Genomic DNA, 11,677 nt, shown 5'->3' with positions numbered 1-11,677 from the left:
CGGTAAGTTGCACAAAAACTTACTTTTTAGTAAATCTGGGTACACAAACAGTGTTGTCAATGCTTGTGTTAAGGTGTAGAGCTCCTGGTGATACTTGGAGCAAAGTCTCATGTTGTGTCGAGCCTTCTTAGTATTTAAAAAATAGCTATTTTGAGACTAGCATGAGAGTGCCCCTAGCTCTCCCATTCAAAAGGCCATTTGACCCAAAAAAAAAGAATACGGTGAATCTTAAAAGTGGCGCTCAGTCCTAAATATTGTGGTGGAAGTTTTCCTTGAAGCAGCAGCGTTAGTGATATTCATGATAAAATCAAAACGAGTAACGACTGTTTGAGAATTAAACCAAAGTTTGGTCTTTGAGTATTTATTTACATTTGCAAATGGAGAAAACTGTTTCAAAGGTACACGCACCACAACTGAAAATGTCTTTCTAACCTAAAGTCTAAACATCCAAACATCATATAGTGAAGACCTCCGTTAAGCCACCCCTCTAAATGTGTCTTTTAGTATGGCCATAGTTGAAGAGAGGACATCATTAACAGTCACACCATTGTCTCACCTTCCCCTCTGCTCCTGTTCCTAACGTTAGCCTAAACATCAGTTTATCTCAGGAGGCAGAAGGAGACACAGTTTGTGGCCTTCTCCACTTCATCTGCTAAAAAGTCAACAATGTGAGAAGGTTCAAACTAGTAAAACTAAATAACTCTACTGGGCTATAGTTCACGGTTACCAACTATTTCACTTGGAGCCTTTTGAATCTACACATGAAGAAGCTAAATCTTGTGGCGTTATAAAACAATCCTTAAACCAATGGTTAATATCATTAAACAAATGGTTAAAATAAAAGTGTAATTATGGTCAGATCTTGGTCCTGACTGATGGGGAAGTGACCAGTGTAGTTATAGTGTTATAGTGGGTGTACTCTACTGTATATTGGCTAGAATCTGCCTTTGGGGGAGAAGGGGGCATGTCATAGTGGGGGGCCTGGATGTCCTCCCTCAGGAAAGTTTTAAGCATCAACGACTTCATTTCCTGCATTCTGATACACTTTAATGCACCAATTTACAGTAAAAATATCTTTATTCAGCCTATAGATGTTAAGAAAAAAGCACGGGTGACAATTCAAAATGTATCAAAAATATAATGGAAAGTAGCCTATGTTGTTATGTGTCATTGGGCATTTTTAAGTGGGTAGCCTATATAGAAATCCTGGAGCTTACTATCACGTAGACTACACTACTGGAAGTGATATTGATAGGATAAGCGTTGTGATTTACGCAAAACAGCGTCAGCTTTCTTGCCAGCTTTCCTTCCTGCGTTTTGCCTGTAAAACTGTGCTTGTGTTCTTCATATTTATGTAGAATTATAGTTTGCTCTTCTTGTTTAAAATATGCGTCTCTGGTAGATGTTTGCGATTAGTCGTGCTGTGCAAACACCGCCTCTTTTTATGGGAACGCGTGCACCGCTGGATTTGGAAACCCTGAGTTGACTGAACTAGTTGATCACCAGCATCATGATACAGGTTATGCAGGACCCGCGGTTGTTAGGGTTATGAAGTCGGATAACTGAAAGAGATCCAGGGCTTGTTGATCTGGATTCATAGTATAGGCCTCTGGAGGAGAAAGATTGCTTTAAAGTCAAAGTGAAATCAAGAGTTTGTGTTGTTGTAATACTCATTCAGGCCACAAGAGGATTTTGATTTGATTTATTAGACAGTAACAGAAATAAATGCATAACAAGATGCCATCACAGTGACATTGCACATTTAACAGAACTGTCGAGGATAACACAAGAAAGTTACAAACTTATTTCCGTTGTGGTCCTCGTAGTCTGATTAAGATGTCCAGGCAAGCTACAGATGACTAAAAGGTACCTTGTGTACACTCAACCACATCCAAATACAAAATAAATACAAATATGTACACTGTAATAATAAATAGTCATTTAAGACTACATAAAAGATTGAATCTAATTAGCATTTAACAACCATTCCCCACATGCTCGATCAAAACAACGATCTGAGTTTGTTCCATTCCATTGCTGCCATGTACAAAGAAGTATTTTGCCCAGAACAGGTCTTAAATCTACACTGAACTATGTCTGTGGCACTACCTCTAATTGAGTAGCTATGAGAGTTTCTAATAAACTTAAAATAATCTTTAAAATACCTTGGCTCATTCTTATACAAAATCCTATTTCTTTTCTACTGGTCACATGACAGTTAAGGTTGACAGTCTTTATAGTTAATTTTATCAGAGAAAAGGTGACGGAGTGCCAGGTACAGAGCACCGTGATGTTAAGGTCCTTTCAGAGTTACAGTTGAGTTTAGCAGACAAAAGGTGAGCATCATGCAGCGACGACAGTCAAGTTTAGAAAAACCAAAACCACTAGAATTTAGGAAACACGGGACGTGATGGTAAACTGTCCATTGTGCCAATGGATGGTATGCATGAGGTTTGCCTTGATGTTGAGAGTGGCGTGAGAGCTGTATCTTTTTGTATATTTCAGGACAAATCATCAGTAATGTATCTTTGAATCAGGGGGTGTTTCGGCCTTTCAACACTAGACACCCTCATCAAAGGTGGCCAGGTTTGGATTAAAACACCTGTTTCCCGGGTGAAAGTCTTGTGTTTTCTGCTTAACTTCTTCAGGACATGAACACCTGTTTCCTGGGTGAAAGTCTTGTGTTTTCTCCTTAACTTCTTCAGGACATGAACACCTGTTTCCTGGGTGAAAGTCTTGTGTTTTCTCCTTAACTTCTTCAGGACATGAACACCTGTTTCCTGGGTGAAAGTCTTGTGTTTTCTTCTTAACTTCTTCCAGGACATGAACACCTGTTTCCTGGGTGAAAGTCTCGTGTTTTCTCCTTAACTTCTTCAGGACATGAACACCTGTTTCCTGGGTGAAAGTCTTGTGTTTTCTCCTTAACTTCTTCAGGACATGAACACCTGTTTCCTGGGTGAAAGTCTTGTGTTTTCTCCTTAACATCTTCAGGACATGAACACCTGTTTCCTGGGTGAAAGTCTTGTGTTTTCTTCTTAACTTCTTCCAGGACATGAACACCTGTTTCCTGGGTGAAAGTCTTGTGTTTTCTTTTTAACTTCTTCAAGACATGAACACCTGTTTCCTGGGTGAAAGTCTTGTGTTTTCTCCTTAACTTCTTCAGGACATGAACACCTGTTTCCTGGGTGAAAGTCTTGTGTTTTCTCCTTAACTTCTTCCAGGACATGAACACCTGTTTCCTGGGTGAAAGTCTTGTGTTTTCTCCTTAACTTCTTCAGGACATGAACACCTGTTTCCTGGGTGAAAGTCTTGAGTTTTCTTCTTAACTTCTTCAGGACATGAACACCTGTTTCCTGGGTGAAAGTCTTGTGTTTTCTCCTTAACTTCTTCAGGACATGAACACCTGTTTCCTGGGTGAAAGTCTTGTGTTTTCTCCTTAACTTCTTCAGGACATGAACACCTGTTTCCTGGGTGAAAGTCTTGTGTTTTCTTCTTAACTTCTTCCAGGACATGAACACCTGTTTCCTGGGTGAAACTCTTGTGTTTTCTCCTTAACTTCTTCAGGACATGAACACCTGTTTCCTGGGTGAAAGTCTTGTGTTTTCTCCTTAACTTCTTCAGGACATGAACACCTGTTTCCTGGGTGAAAGTCTTGTGTTTTCTCCTTAACATCTTCAGGACATGAACACCTGTTTCCTGGGTGAAAGTCTTGTGTTTTCTTCTTAACTTCTTCCAGGACATGAACACCTGTTTCCTGGGTGAAAGTCTTGTGTTTTCTCTTTAACTTCTTCAAGACATGAACACCTGTTTCCTGGGTGAAAGTCTTGTGTTTTCTCCTTAACTTCTCCAGGACATGAACACCTGTTTCCTGGGTGAAAGTCTTGTGTTTTCTCCTTAACTTCTTCAGGACATGAACACCTGTTTCCTGGGTGAAAGTCTTGTGTTTTCTCCTTAACTTCTTCCAGGACATGAACACCTGTTTCCTGGGTGAAAGTCTTGTGTTTTCTCCTTAACTTCTTCAGGACATGAACACCTGTTTCCTGGGTGAAAGTCTTGAGTTTTCTTCTTAACTTCTTCAGGACATGAACACCTGTTTCCTGGGTGAAAGTCTTGTGTTTTCTCCTTAACTTCTTCAGGACATGAACACAAATACGTAGAAAACATACAGATTACAGTGATTTACTTTTCACAGCTATATGTACAAATGCTTCATGAGAACAGGCTGAGAGACGAGCGACATCGCTTCCTGTGCGATGATAAAATGCTGCGTTCATGCCACCTGGGAATATAAGGGGACCGCCCCCCCTTGATTACGTTGTTTTTCCGTCTGCCAGCCTTCACCTGGTCGGGATGCGTGTTCTTCTTCTTCTGTTATATCGGCATTTGGAATAACAACGTGTTGCATGACTGCCACCAATGGTTGGCCGTAGCCGAGAGCATCAGGTGGTGAAAACATGGAGGCCACAATAACAAAAGATCTGCTGCTGGTTTCTTATGCGAGCATCCAAACAGCACGTGGACTGGTGTGTGTTTGTGTTATCTGCAGGACAACCAACGGGAAAGGACACGGATAAGGTGTTGTTTTATACATGGGACTATTTATGAATAATCTGAAACATATTATGTCTGTGTATGTTTCTTGGCAGAGGAGTTTGTCCACAATAAACAGTTTATTATCATTGAAATATGTTCAGTGAACTAAAGTCGCCTCCATCAAACGTCAGCTGTCAACAACGCGTCACCAATTGGGAAACAGGATGAAATTCCATCCATCCATCCATCTTCGTCCGCTTATCCGGTGTCGGGTCGCGGGGGGAGCAGCTCCAGCAGGGGAACCCAAACTTCCCTTTCCCGAGCAACATTAACCAGCTCCGACTGGGGGATCCCGAGGCGTTCCCAGGCCAGGTTGGAGATATAATCCCTCCACCTAGTCCTGGGTCTTCCCCGAGGCCTCCTCCCAGCTGGACGTGCCTGGAACACCTCCCTAGGGAGGCGCCCAGGGGGCATCCTTACCAGATGCCCGAACCACCTCAACTGGCTCCTTTCGACGCAAAGGAGCAGCGGCTCTACTCCGAGTTCCTCACGGATGACTGAGCTTCTCACCCTATCTCTAAGGGAGACGCCAGCCACCCTCCTGAGGAAACCCATTTCGGCCGCTTGTACCCTGGATCTCGTTCTTTCGGTCATGACCCAGCCTTCATGACCATAGGTGAGGGTAGGAACGAAAACTGACCGGTAGATCGAGAGCTTTGCCTTCTGGCTCAGCTCTCTTTTCGTCACAACGGTGCGATAGATTGAATGTAATACCGCACCCGCTGCGCCGATTCTCCGACCAATCTCCCGCTCCATTGTCCCCTCACTTGCGAACAAAACCCCAAGGTACTTGAACTCCTTCACTTGGGGTAAGGACTCATTCCCTACCCGGAGAAGGCATTCCATCGGTTTCCTGCTGAGAACCATGGCCTCCGATTTAGAGGTGCTGATCCTCATCCCAACCGCTTCACACTCGGTTGCGAACCGATCCAGTGAGTGCTGAAGGTCACAGACCAATGATGCCATCAGGACCACATCATCTGCAAAGAACAGTGATGAGATCCCCAGCCCACCGAACTGCAACCCCTCCCCACCCCGACTACGCCTTGATATCCTGTCCATAAATATTACAAACAAGATTGGTGACAAAGCGCAGCCCTGGCGGAGGCCAACCCTCACCTGAAACGAGTCCGACTTACTGCCGAGAACCCGACACAGCTCTCACTTTGGTCGTACAGAGATTGGATGGCCCTGAGTAGAGACCCCTTAACCCATACTCCCGCAGCACCTCCCACAGTATCTCCCGGGGGACCCGGTCATACGCCTTCTCCAAATCCACTAAACACATGTAGACCGGTTGGGCATACTCCCAGGCTCCCTCCAGGATCCTTGCGAGAGTGAAGAGCTGGTCCGTTGTTCCACGACCAGGACGGAATCCGCATTGTTCCTCCTCAACCCGAGGTTCGACTATCGGCCGAACCCTCCTTTCCAGCACCTTGGAGTAGACTTTACCAGGGAGGCTGAGAAGTGTGATACCCCTGTAATTGGCACACACCCTCTGGTCCCCCCTTTAAAAGGGGAACCACCACCCCAGTCTGCCACTCCTTTGGCACCGTCCCAGACTTCCACGCAATGTTGAAGAGGCGTGTCAACCAGGAAAGCCCCTCCACACCCAGAGCCTTGAGAATTTCTGGACGGATCTCATCAATCCCCGGGGCTTTGCCACTGTGGAGTTGTTTGACTACATCAGTGACTTCCGCCTGGGAAATCGACGACAATCCCCCGTCATCCTCCAGCTCTGCCTCTAACATAGAGGGCGTATTAGTCGGATTCAGGAGTTCCTCAAAGTGCTCCTTCCACCGCCCTATTACCTCCTCAGTTGAGGTCAACAGTGTCCCATCCTTACTGTACACAGCTTGGATGGTTCCCCGCTTCCTCCTCCTGAGGTGGCGAACAGTTTTCCAGAAGCACTTTGGTGCCGACCGAAAGTCCTTCTCCATGTCTTCTCCAAACTTCTCCCACACCCGCTGCTTTGCCTCTTTCACGGCAGAGGCTGCAGCCCTTCGGGCCCTTCGGTACCCTGCAACTGCCTCCGGAGTCCTCCGGGATAACATATCCCGGAAAGACTCCTTCTTCAGTCGGACGGCTTCCCTGACCACCGGTGTCCACCACGGTGTTCGTGGGTTACCGCCCCTTGAGGCACCTAAGACCTTTTTTGCCATTGCCATTGCTTCAGCAATGGAAACTTTGAACATTGTCCACTCGGGTTCAATGCCCCCAGCCTCCACAGGGATGCACGAAAAGCTCCGCCAGAGGTGTGAGTTGAAAGTCTGTTGGACAGGGGCCTCCTCCAGACGTTCCCAATTTACCCGCACTACACGCTTTGGGCTTACCACGCCTGTCCAGAGTCTTCCCCACCCCCCTGACCCAACTCACCACCAGATGGTGATCGGTTGACAGCTCTGCCCCTCTCTTCACCCGAGTGTCCAAAACATACGGCCTCAGATCAGATGAAACGATTATGAAATCGATCATTGACCTTCGGCCTAGGGTGCTCTGGTACCAGGTACACTTATGAGCATCCCTATGTTCGAACATGGTGTTTGTTATAGACAATCCATGACTAGCACAGAAGTCCAACAACAAACAACCACTCTGGTTTAGATCAGGGAGGCCGTTCCTCCCAATCACGCCTCTCCAGGTGTTTCCATCATTGCCCACGTGCGCGTTGAAGTCCCCCAGCAGAACAATGGAGTCCCCCACTGGCGCCCCATACAGGACTCCACTCAAGGTCTCCAAGAAGGCCGAATACTCCGAACTCCTGTTTGGTGCATATGCACAAACAACAGTCAGAGTTTTCCCCCCCACAACCCGCAGGCGTAGGGAGGCGACCCGGCGACAAGCCGGGGGCTTGTGTGTATCCCCACACCCGCCCGGCGCCTCACACCCTGGGCAACTCCGGAGAAGAAAAGAGTCCAACCCCTATCCAGGAGTACGGTTCCAGAACCGAGACTATGCGTAGAGGTAAGCCCCACCAGATCTAACCGGTAGCGCTCCACCTCCCGCACCAGTTCCGGCTCCTTCCCCCACAGAGAGGTGACGTTCCACGTCCCCAGAGCCAGCGTCTGCCGCCCGGGTCTGGTCCGTCGAGGCCCCTGACCTTCACTGCCACCCATGTGGCAGCGCACCCGACCCCAGCGGTTCCTCCCACAGGTGGTGGGCCCATGGATGGAGAGATGGGAGCCACGTAGTTTGTTCGGGCTGTGCCCGGCCGGGCTCCGTGGCAAACCCGGCCACCAGGCGCTCGCCGACAAGCCCGCCGTCTGGGCCTGGCTCCAGACGGGGGCCCGGGCTTCCTCCGGGCAGGGTTGCTCCATCTCTACCTCGTTTATTCATTGGGGTTTTTGAACCATTCTTTATCTGGCCCCTCACCTGAGACCACTTTGCCTTGGGAGACCCTACCAGGAGCACAAAGCTCCAGACAACACAGCCCTCAGGTTCACAGAGACACACAAACCTCTCCACCACGATAAGGTGATGGTTCACGGAAAATTGCGTTCGCCAAACCCACCAGACTCCATGTAAATAATCTAGACTTTTATCATAGTAAAACACACTTCATTCAAAGTGGACAGAAACTATATTAAACTATCAAAAGCTGTCTTGGTTCATTTTTCCACTGTTCCAACAATCACCACTCTGGTTTGGTTGAAATAAACCCTTAATTCACCCATTTACATGTGGAGATATGCTGGCTCTATACACGCTAAAAGTCCTGATTATTTACATGGAGTCTGGCGGAGATATGCTGGCCCTATACACGCTAAAAGTCCTGAATATTTACATGGAGTCTGGTGGAGACATGCTGGCTCTATACACGCTAAAAGTCCTGATTATTTACATGGAGTCTGGTGGAGATATGCTGGCTCTATACACGCTAAAAGTCCTGATTATTAACATGGAGTCTGGTGTAGTTTGGTGATAGTGATTTCGGGGCTGTTTGATGTTAAACTAAAAGGATCTTACTCTTTAACTAAAAGGTCTATCTCTGTAGGGATATGGTCAGATCTTAATAATAATGTTGTCAGACACTTAATACTTAATACATAATAATCTGAGTCTGTCAGCAGCAACAACAGAACTTTTAGTGACTCTAACTGCTGCTGAACATTAGTCCTGTAGGGTTACATTACAGCTCGGTCCTGGTTTAATACTGGACCAGTTTCAAAGATTGTTGTTCACATCAGTCACTCAGACACACAAACATGGAGACAGAGAGTCCAGGTTGTGTATAACAGTTCAGACAGTACAGATGCAGCAGTCTCTGCCACGGCTAACACTGTATATAGATTATAAAACATAATATGTAACTGCTGTATGGATTTCCTAGTTTCTCCATTTGTAAACTCAGCACAAAAAGTAAGGAAATGTATGTTTTGTAGATTATTTCTCTGTGGTAACAATGCTTTTTGGTAATAAATCTTGTACTGTTGGAAAGCCTGTTTAGTTCCCTTTCAAATGGTGCCCCATCTGTAAGGGACATGCATTTGTGGGATGAGAAACAGAGCTGAGTATGTGGGTTGCACCCATGAAAAATGTGCCAAATCTTCTCTGCCAATGCCAATCAGCTTATTCTGCTGTTGACTCGTTTGGTGTTTGGTGGATGATAGAAGTTTGAAGAAACAAGACATATTGGCAATTTAACAATTATTCATTTCACAACCTGGAGCCTCAGTAGCGTGTGGAAGAACCATACACAGCCACATCAGCCTGGCACCTCCTCCTCATGCTGCTCACCAGCCTGGCACCTCCTCATGCTGGTCACCAGCCCGGCTCCTCCTCCTCATGCTGCTCACCAGCCCGGCACCTCCTCCTCATGCTGGTCACCAGCCCGGCACCTCCTCCTCATGCTGCTCACCAGCCCGGCACCTCCTCCTCATGCTGGTCACCAGCCTGGCACCTCCTCATGCTGCTCACCAGCCCGGCACCTCCTCCTCATGCTGCTCTGGAGGTAGTCTCTGATAAACCCCGTCCTGTGGGGGCCAGCGTGGTCATCTTGGAGGAGAGAGTTCGGTCCCAGACTGTGGAGACATGGGATGGCCACTGGTCCCAGACTGTGGAGACATGGGATGGCCACTGGTCCCAGACTGTAGAGATATGGGATGGCCACTGGTCCCAGACTGTGGATACATGGGATGGCCACTGGTCCCAGACTGTGGAGATATGGGATGGTCACTGGTCCCAGACTGTGGAGACATGGGATGGCCACTGGTCCCAGACTGTAGAGATATGGGATGGCCACTGGTCCCAGACTGTGGAGACATGGGATGGCCACTGGTCCCAGACTGTGGAGACATGGGGTGGCCACTGGTCCCAGACTGTGGAGACATGGGATGGCCACTGGTCCCAGACTGTGGAGACATGGGATGGCCACTGGTCCCAGACTGTAGAGATATGGGATGGCCACTGGTCCCAGACTGTGGAGACATGGGGTGGCCACTGGTCCCAGACTGTGGAGACATGGGATGGCCACTGGTCCCAGACTGTGGAGATATGGGATGGCCACTGGTCCCAGACTGTGGAGACATGGGGTGGCCACTGGTCCCAGACTGTGGAGATATGGGATGGCCACTGGTCCCAGACTGTGGAGATATGGGATGGCCACCGGTCCCAGACTGAGGAGATATGGGATGGCCACTGGTCCCAGACTGTGGAGATATGGGATGGCCACCGGTCCCAGACTGTGGAGATATGGGATGGCCACTGGTCCCAGACTGTGGAGATATGGGATGGCCACCGGTCCCAGACTGAGGAGATATGGGATGGCCACTGGTCCCAGACTGTGGAGATATGGGATGGCCACTGGTCCCAGACTGTGGAGATGGGATGGCCACTGGTCCCAGACTGTGGAGATGGGATGGCCACTGGTCCCAGACTGTGGAGACATGGGATGGCCACTGGTCCCAGACTTAGGAGACATGGGATGGCCACTGGTCCCAGACTGAGGAGACATGGGATGGCCACTGGTCCCAGACTGTGGAGATATGGGGTTGCCACTGGTTGCAGAATCTCATCTCTATATCTCTCTGCATTGAGATTGCCTCCAATGATGATGAGCCTCGTTTTCCCAGTGAGGGAGATGCCGCCCCACACCATCACACTGCCTCCACCCAAAGGTGTTACTGTATCGGTGCAGCAATCAGCACTTTGAACCTACAATCCAACTGCCGTAGGCAGAATCTGGACAATCGGGTCACCTGAGGGCTACCAGAAGCTCAAAACAAGAGTCAATAGCAACAGCAGAATAAGCTGTTTGGCATTGGCAGAGAAGATTTGGCAAATTTTTCACGGGCACAACCCACATACTCAGCTCTGCTACTCATCCCACAAATGCATATCCCTTACAGATGGGGCACCATTTGAAAGGGAACTAAACAGGCTTTCCAACAGTACAAGATTTATTACCAAAAAGCATTGTTACCACAGAGAAATAATCCACCAAACACACATTTCCTTACTTTTTGTGCTAAGTTTATTTATGTACAAAAGTTTCTAAATACTTACATTACAGGGTTCAACAATAAGGGTTTAATGTCCCTGAGAATGGGGTTGGTGTTGACGCTCTTTTAATGCTTTATTCAGCCTGTTTTTCTCAATGCTTTTGATGTTTTTGATGTTTTTTTGTTGACATTTATTTGGATTTTTATTTTAATTTTTTTAAAGCATTTTGACAAAAAAAAATGTAGATGCTTTTGACGTTTTTTCAGGATTTTTTTGTGTGGACAGGGGCCATAATAATTACTTTGGAGGCAAGTAGAATTTTTTTCACACACACACACACACACACACACACACACACACACAGAGACACAGACACACACACAGACACACACACACACACACACACACACACAGACACACACACACACACAGACACAGACACACACACACACACACACACACACACACACACACACAGACACACACACACAGACACACACACACACACACACACACACACACATACAGACAGAGACACACACACACACAGACACACACACACACACACAGACACACACACACACACACACACACACACACACACACACACAGACACAGACACACACACACACACACACACACA

The sequence above is a fragment of the Perca flavescens genome, chromosome 11 (genome assembly GCF_004354835.1).
Source record: "Perca flavescens isolate YP-PL-M2 chromosome 11, PFLA_1.0, whole genome shotgun sequence".
Lineage (NCBI taxonomy): Eukaryota > Metazoa > Chordata > Actinopteri > Perciformes > Percidae > Perca > Perca flavescens.
Note: the sequence above shows the minus strand (reverse complement) of the source record.